Source organism: Chenopodium album, chromosome 3 (genome assembly GCF_948465745.1).
Source record: "Chenopodium album chromosome 3, dcCheAlbu1.1, whole genome shotgun sequence".
NCBI classification, from domain to species: domain Eukaryota; kingdom Viridiplantae; phylum Streptophyta; class Magnoliopsida; order Caryophyllales; family Amaranthaceae; genus Chenopodium; species Chenopodium album.
In genome coordinates, this window is record NC_137836.1 from 39,286,028 (window position 1) to 39,295,104 (window position 9,077).

General features: G+C 40.2%; 1 non-coding gene across 1 annotated transcript; it reads left to right on the top strand.

The window, feature by feature from the left end:
* The first annotated feature begins 8,675 nt into the window (after positions 1-8,675).
* LOC145625741 (small nucleolar RNA R71) lies at positions 8,676-8,781 on the top strand. The gene has a single exon (XR_014110647.1). It is a non-coding gene; the product is annotated as a small nucleolar RNA R71 (small nucleolar RNA).
* Positions 8,782-9,077: the final 296 nt, after the last annotated feature.

The window sequence follows — 9,077 nt, forward strand, 5'->3', positions numbered from 1 at the left end:
TGAATTAATTGAAAGAGTTGAAGAGGCTTATGAATTCTTTGATCCAATGGTGAACAAGCATACTGGTGAACAAGTATACTTGGATCAGTTTACAGTCATGCATGGTGGAAATTCTAAAGAAAGAAGGGGGCAACAATTACAAGATACCACATATGAAGAAACAAAGGCTTGAGAATCTAGGGTCATTACCAGATATTTTAAATGTCAGCTAGAAATTAGTGGAGCAAGGAGTGAAGTTCCTTAATGACAGATACAGACCAGCAAGTAATGAGGGACAAGGAGATGAAGACAACCATCTTGAGGTGGATGCAGACTAAGGTAAGTAACTTACAAATAGGCTGCTACACCTAACCACCCTTTTGTGTAAATATTGGTATCAAAAATGCAAAATCTAGTTGGTTATGTGTAAAATTTTGCTTATTATGTACAAGGCAGCCTATTAATTAGTGAAATGCTTTTGCTTATTATGTATTGGGAAGCCTATGAATTAGGGGAACACTTTTGCTAAACCTTGATGTAATGAATTAGTGGAACACTTTTGCTTAATCTTGATGTAATGAACCTTATGGGTTTAATGAATTAAATAACTTTTTGGTACGTAGAACGCATTGTGTATTTTGTTGTTTCTTTTATAGAGTATTTACACATTCAGAACAGAAGATTGTAATTATCCATCAGAGGGTCAATATTTTAATCACATAATATGGCATCATGTAAGTTACCTCAACAACTATTTCATTAAAAACAATTGGAGCAATTCTTACATGCCATACATAAATCAATTGAGTCCCTTCATCATATGGATTTAGGGCATGGTAGCTAGTCGCGTTTACATGGGACTCTACAAACAACAATTAAGGGACTCAATGTAACAACAATTAAGGCACAATAGTTTCAGTGGTCTCTCATCTAAAATTATCATTGAGACCATGTCCCAAACATGATAGAAAATAGCATTTGTCATCATCCATCAACCACAATACACCCCCATATCAACCACATTACACCCCCAGAGGCAACAAGGCAACAACGAAAAAGGGACTGCAACAACAATTAGGCAACATTATAAGAACATGCAACATAATACGACATCATGTAAGTTACCTCAACAACTATTGCATTAAAAACAATTGGAGCAATTCTTACATGCCGTACATAAATCAATTGAGTCCCTTCTTCATATGGATTTATGGCATGGTAGCTAGTCACGTTTACATGGGACTCTATAAACAACAATTAAGGGACTCAAGTTTCAGTGGTCTCTCATCTAAAATTATCATTGAGACCATGGCCCAAACATGATAGAAAAAAGCACTTGTCATCATCCATCAACCACATTACACCCCCACATCAACCACATTACACCCCCACAAGCAACAAAGAAAAAGGGACTACAACAACAAATAGGAAACCAGAGGCAACATTACAAGAACATGCAACATAAAGAGGGACTACATAACAGGGACTACCATCTTCAGCAATCCAGACAACATTTCGAGGCAAAGAACAAGCATCATATTCAACATACACAAACAACCAGCAAACAACAACCAACACCCCCTGGCCAGCAACGTAAAGCCGCTGGCAACCATATTCAACATACACAAACAACCTCCAACACACAACCATCCAACAATATAACCAACAATAATGATAGGAATGCTTATGATTAAGAAGAAAAATGAAACAAAAAGATAAGGTTATAGAAATTGTTATAGTGGTAGATAGTTGAACCCCGTCCTCATTCACAACTAGGCCCGATCCAACCTTTTCCTTCTCAGAATTCAGACCAGCAGAGGCAGGAGGAGAAGGCATAGCCGCAGCTTCTTCTTCATTGGGGTCACATATTTTAGCCCTCTTAGGGCGTAGTCTAGCCCTTAGAGGCCACGACTTCCTTCGTTTACTAGAACCGCTCCCCTTAGTTTTTTTATCCTTCATCGAGGAGCAATTCACACCATAAACAACACGACCATCAGTCACCTTTTCTGCCCCCAACTGCAATGCGGCAGCGGCTTATTGTTCCGCTTTTTCATCCTCGACCTCGGCGAGAACTTTAAGCAAAGCTTCGAGCGATTTCTCACTCAAAATTTCACGACCTTTGTTATGAATGTACAAATTTTTTGCCCAAGGAGTGTCCTGCTCAATGGAATCAATACACTTAACAAGGAGCGTCATTTCTTCATCACAATCACTCTCAAAGATTGCGTCACGTAGGGGCTTCAAATTCACCATATTAAAGTGTAGATCTGTGGGTTTTTGAGAGGATTTCGTGCTCAATTAAAGTTTGTGTGGGTTTGTTGAGGTAGTCGAAGAGATTTCGTGCTCATTTTGTGAAGATTTACACATAAAACACCCAATTTGTGAAGAAATCGTGCTCAATTCATGAAGATTTAGACATAATCTGGGCAAATTGTGAAGAATTCGTGCTCAAAGAGTGAAGATCTGGGGAATTTCGTGCTCAATGAGTGACGATCTGGAGAATTTGTGTGGGTTTGTTGAGGTAGTTAAAAATGATTTTGTGGGTTACATAAAGGGAGGAGAGAGAAATTCATGGAGGAAGGTGAGAGATAATCATGGAGGACGGAGAAAGAAAGCTATGGAGGAGTAAGAGGATGAACTTAGATGAACTAGGGTTTTCAGTTTTCCCCAAATCTGGAAATTTCAATGAAGTGGTTTGAATCATTGAATGAAGTTGGTTGGTGAATAAATAAGTGGAAAAAGAATTAGGTGGGAATCATTAAATTAATGATGTTGGTTAAATGGTATAATCTGGTCACATTATAACATGTAATTGAGATTATGATTTTTTTAGTAAGGGTATACAAGTAAATTTGGCCTAAAAAATTTACCAAAAACAGAAAGAAAAAGAAAGTTGCAACTAATAGGTAGCACCCCTAAATGGCAAAAGTTGCAACTAATATGTAACGGAGGTAGTTTAAGGGATTTGGATATAGGGGAGCAAGAAACAATCAACATCATCACAAGGAAATCATCACAACAACAATAGCAAAACAAACTCATGGGACTGGCAACAAACAACAACAAGATTAGATACCAAGATAAGGAAACCATCATGCAAGAGGCAAATAAAATTCAAGGTATGCAACAACAACAAATATTGGCAACCGAGATACAAAGAAGTTCCCCCAAGCTAAACATGAATGCAGCTCAACATCCCAACAATACAAATAAAGCACATAAACATAAGGGATAGAGGTAAGAGGCACAAAAGAGAGGGAACTAAGACTCATCATTACCACCACCACTTGGCCCGACCTCGTTAGAATCATTGTTGCCCATGTAGTCATCGAAGGTTTGGGAAGAATAAGGAGCCCAACCTCCGGTGAATCCCTCGGGCCAACCATAATGCCCCTTGAAGTTATCTTGTTGCCAAGGGGCAATAGGTGTGAATTGCTCGGGAAAGGTGAGCTCAAATGGATGGTTAGGGTGCACATAGGGGTAATTAGGGTCACCCCTATAGTCACACCCTCCTGGAGCACGGTAATCGTAGTTACCACGCTCGTCCGGGTAAGAACGGGGCTCGGTACCGGGCTCTAAAGGCCCTTGCCAATAAGGATGCCCATGCGAAGGTATAGGACCTTGCTGGGGCGGAAAGTAAGAATAGTTAACCGGGGAAGTGATGCTCCCTCGGTTAACCTCCGCATCATAAAGTTGTTGTTGTTGAATGAACATACCTTGTTGCATTTCGGAAATACCTTGCATATGGGAGTAGAGGGCCTCAAAATCTTGGTCATACATGCCCTCCAAGCGGATTTGTAACCCACTCATTTGGTTACTAAGGGCCTCCAAGTCGGAGCTAGCAAATTGAGGTTGTTGCGTTTGCCCTTGATGTTGTTGTTGTTGTTGTTGTTGACGTTGTTGTTGTTGTTGTTGATGTTGTTCTTCCTCAACTTCTTCTTCTTCTTCTTCCTCATCGGAGTCAAAGAATGGGCGGCGAAAGCTCTTGGGGATATGCCACACATTAGGGGTGTCCGTCCGGTGGAGAGATGTCAAAGATGGGTTGGGAAGGTAGCACCAATGCTTGTTATCCCAAAGCCACTCATAATTGCCCTCCTCATAATGTTTGGAGACAAATTGAATTTGCCCCAATTGTTTCATATCAAGGTACACGAGGTCGACATCTCCAACCGGCTTGCAATAAGGCAAATGATGATCAAGGTGGAGGTTGGTCAATAGCCTAGTGACCATTCCCCCACAAGGAATCTCAACAGTATCCCGGTCTTGCAAGGCTACACAATAGGTGGCAAAAATGTACCCCAAGTTCAACCGACCGCGATATTCTCCTCTAGTGGCCAACCAAAGAATTTTGAGCTCCAATTTGCTCATTTTGCCCAACTCTTGCTTGGGGAAAACCGAGTACCCCATAAGACGGTGAACAACCCGAAGACAAGGTTGGTAGACATTGCTAATCTTGGCCCGCTTGGTGACAAACTCACCACCTCCGGAGATATCGTCCCACCAAGAATCCTGATCATACTCCTCAAAAATATAAGGCTCTAGATCCAAAATGTCACCATGAGGATAAAATCTAGAGCGGCATTGAATTGCTCTAAGGAGAGGTCGAAGAAGCTGTTGAAAATTTGGAATTGAACCCTATGTTGACCCTCTACGGGAACTATCTCAACCGAAGCAAAGAATTCGAGAGTGGGCTCAACATAGGTGCGGTAGCTCCGGGAGATTAATGTGCCCATTTGTAGGTTGATCAACAACTCCCTTACATCCTCATCAATCCCCAATGCGGACATGTCGGATTGAAAGTAGTGTCTTGTGGGTTTGAGGGAGCGGTTTTCTTTTAGTTTATGGTACCGGTTCTTGTGTTTTTTATCGTTGAATTTTGTTTTGGGTGGTGGAGTAGGGTTACGTGTTTGGGAGGATGATGTGCTTGGGGTAGGTTCATCAGTGGAGGCGTTTGTTTTCCGTTTGATAACAAGGTTTTTGAGGACTCTCGACATGATGAATTTCAAGTGCAAGGATCACAAAAAACCAATCACAAAGTTCCCACAACAAACACAAAATCTCCAACCAAGAACTTCAATATCCATAAATCACAATTCCAATCCAAATTACCAAACAACACCAAACATCCAACAATTTCTTCTCCAACAATCAACAATCACAAGAAGAACCACCAATACCACAATAACACCTTACTACCCACACTACCAAAACTCAAATTCCAAAATTCTCAACAAAATTGCTCACAAATGCTACAAAATCAACAAACAACACAATGTGAGGTAAAATCAAACAACAAATTAAACAACTCAAATAATCAACCAAAAACCAATATCAATCATCAAAATCATCAAAGTTGGTACTACCAGTATTCATGTTCATGAAAAAATCAAAACTTGCAAATATATGACATAATTGAGCAATTAAAAGCTAGAAAAGATGATTATACCATATATGAAGCAAGATTGAACCACTTTTAACCACCAATATCCACCAAATAGAAAAACCTCAAATTGTACCCAAGTATGGATGAGAGAGATTGAAGGTTTAATTTGATGAAAGTAGTATGAATTTGATGATTTGGATGGAAATGTAGAAGGTTTAAGTGAATTTAAAGTGAAAATTTGAGTGATTTGAGTTGAAATTTTGATGAGTTGTTGAAGGTAGTGGTGCGGTTTTGAGGGTTTGAGGGTGATGGGGGTCGAAACTATGAAGGAGGAATAAGGGGAAATGAAAGAAGAAAGAAAGGAAGGAAGATAAAGAAGAGGCTCGGGCTGGTGCGCGCCCGCACCGGCCAGGTGCACGGCCGCACCAGCTGGATGCGCGCTCGCACCATACAGGTGCGCGGCCGCACCTAATGCGTGCGTGCCCGCACCTGAGCCCAGCCTAGCTCTCTCTTCTTCTTTTTTTTAAGTTCTTGGTGCGTTCATTGGTGGGTACACAAATAATGATAATGATAAACACCAACATAGGCAGTAGCAAAATCCCGTTTTAGTGGGTTTAAAACTAGAATTTCATGAACCCACCATAAGAACCCACCAAGTGCAAACTTCCTTCAACTTTAAAGCATAAAATCCCTAACTTACCTCATCAATATTCTTACCCTTTTACCTCAAATTTCGATAAAATCGAGTATAATCACATCAAAAACCGCAAAACACCTTCTCATTCTTCTTTCTCACTTAATGAAATCCAATCCCAAAAATGCAATTTACAAATCCAATCAAGTAAAAAAGTGAAAGAAAAGAAAATAAAATAAGGAAAAATAAGAGAAAATCAAAAATTAAAAAGAAAAGTTAGAAATCTCTGGGTTGCCTCCCGGGAAGCGCTTGCTTATGGTCCTAAGCTCGACCCTTCCTCCAAATCATGGAGGGTCAAAGAACACCACCTTCTTCAAGGTAGCGGAAAGAGAAAATTCTTTTTCAACTTCTAGCAACCTCTTGTTGTTGCTTGATGAAACATCCTTCAAAGACTTTTCAATTGCAAATTTTTCTTTCCGTAACTTCTTTCTCTCTCTCTTCTTCTTAGAATCACGAGCTTTTTTCTTTGGCTTGTTGCTTATTGTAGATGGTTCCTCACCATCCATACTCATGGAAACATCCTCTACATCTTGAGGATAGAGATTAAACCAATGAGGGATTTCAACTTCCTCCTCGTCCGTTAGCTTGGGAATCATCATTTTCTCTTCACTAACCTTCTTGCCATAAAAACTTGAAAGAACATCATCACAATTCTCAAGAACATCGTTAGTTGAAGAATTAATCATGCACACATTATCAATAGAGCGAGGGGAATTAGCACACATAATTCCTTGCATAAGAGACAAAGACTCATGCATTGGTTTCAACTCAAAGCTTTCCTCTTTCTTACCAATTCTCAAGGTAATACGACCTCCTTTCACATCTATTAAGGCTCCCAAAGTGGCTAAGAAAGGTCTTCCTAAAATGATAGGGATATGGTCATCTTCCGCAATCTCAAGCACAATGAAATCAACGGGAATAGTGAACCCTCCTATCTTAAGAGGAACATCCTCAACTCTCCCCTTTGGAATCATAATAGTCCGATCGGCCAATTAAAGGGTTATGTTAGATGGGAGTAGCTCACCTAGCTCGAGTTTCTTGAAAATGGAATAATGCATAATGCTTACACTAGCTCCAAGATCACAAAAAGCATTATTAAACATTTTCCTTTTGATCTCACATGGAATACAGAAGTTTCTCGGATCCTCCATTTTCTTGGGCAACTCATTATAAATGAAATCACTACAACAACTCCCAACTTTAACCGAATCAACTTCATTGCACATTCTCTTCCCACTCAAAATCTCCTTAAGGAACTTAGAGTACCTAGGCATTTGGGTAATTGCATCGGTGAAGGGGATAGAAAGGTGAACTTCCTTGAGCATAGCAATAAATCATCCAAATTTCTCATCAATTTTGTGCCTCAAGAATTTTTGTGGGTATGGAAGGTCGGGTCTCCGCACTTCCTCACGCTCTTTCTCACTACTCCTTTTTTTCTTTTGCACCTCCTCATAACTCACACTCTTAGACACATCCTTCTCAACTTCCACTCTTGGGTCACTTCTCTCCTCATCCTCCTCAATGGACCTAGAAGCTCCCTCATTAAGAACTCTCCCACTCTTTGAGAAGGCAAAGAGGATGGACTAGCACAATCCTTTAAAGTGTTGGCTAGTTGGGTTATTTGTGTCTCAAGCATTTTGTTATGAGTCATAATCTCATTAAATTTCTTGTTACTCACCGCCATATATGTGTTGATGATCTTGGATTGGTTATCAATCATTTCTTCCAAATTTGTCTTAACTGATGATTGTTGGGAATAAGAATTTTCACCATTGCCTTGAGGCTTTGGAGAAAAACCGGGTGGGGGTCCCCTTTGGTTGTTATTTTGAAAACTTCCCCGATTTTGGTTGTTGTTCCAATTGCCACGGCCTTGATTATTGCCACCATTTATGGTAATGATTACCAAAGCCTTGAGATTGACTTTGGTTACCATACCCATGGCTCGGGTATTGATTACTATAGCCTTGGTTGTTATAGTTACCTCGAAAACCTTGGTTTCCTTGGTTCCTATAGCCTCCATTGTTGTAGTTATCGAAACCACCTTGGGGGTGAGAATTCCTATTGCTAAAATTCTTAGGTCCATCAAACCTTTTACCACCATTGACATTAGACACAAAGTTCACATGTTCACATTCATTAATTTCAACATCATCACATCCATCAACGAAAGTTTAAGAACACATGGAAGAATCATGATCATAAGATCCACAATAATCACAAAATAGACAACCACTTGGCATGTTATTGGAAGTAGAAGGAGAAGAGTTAGAAAATGTACCTCTCCCTTTAGATTGGGAGGGAAGACTCAATGAATTCGTAGAAACACTCTCAAGCTTTTCTTTGATCGACGTCACTTCCTTCCCAAGATTTGAAATTTGGGAAGACAAGTTGTTAATCGCATTGAGATGATCCACCGAATAAACTGTTGAGCCACTCTTACTCGTAGACTCTCTCTCTCCTTCTTGCCAATCTCTATAGTATCTCACCACATCCTCAATTATGTAAACTACCTCTTCTTCCGTCCTATTCATTTTAGGACCTCCGGCTCCTCCATCTAGGCATGACTTGCCTTGAGCACTCAAGCCTCCATAGAAAATTTGTATCACTTGATAGGTAGGAATTCCATGATGTGGACACTCTCTTTGGTACTCCTTTTACCTCTCCCATGCTTCATAGAGATTCTCATTAGGCCTTTGTTTGAATCCTTGGATCAAGGCTCTAGCCTCCGCCGTCTTCTTTTGTGGGTAAAAGCGAGACAAGAAAGCTTTGGTGACTTAACCTCCTTATCCAACCTCTCTAAGGCATGACCAATAAGAGAAAAGGGAAACAACTTTAGCCGAATAAACTCTTGAGAAATGTCGTTCACCTTGATAGTATTACAATACTTCTCAAATTCCTTTAGGTGATTCAACGGGCTCTCACTCTTGGCTCCACTAAATTGCCTCTTTTCTAACAAAGTAATCATGGCCGGTCTAATTTCAAAATCGTTCGCCGGTGTTGTAGGTGGAGCAATGCCACTCT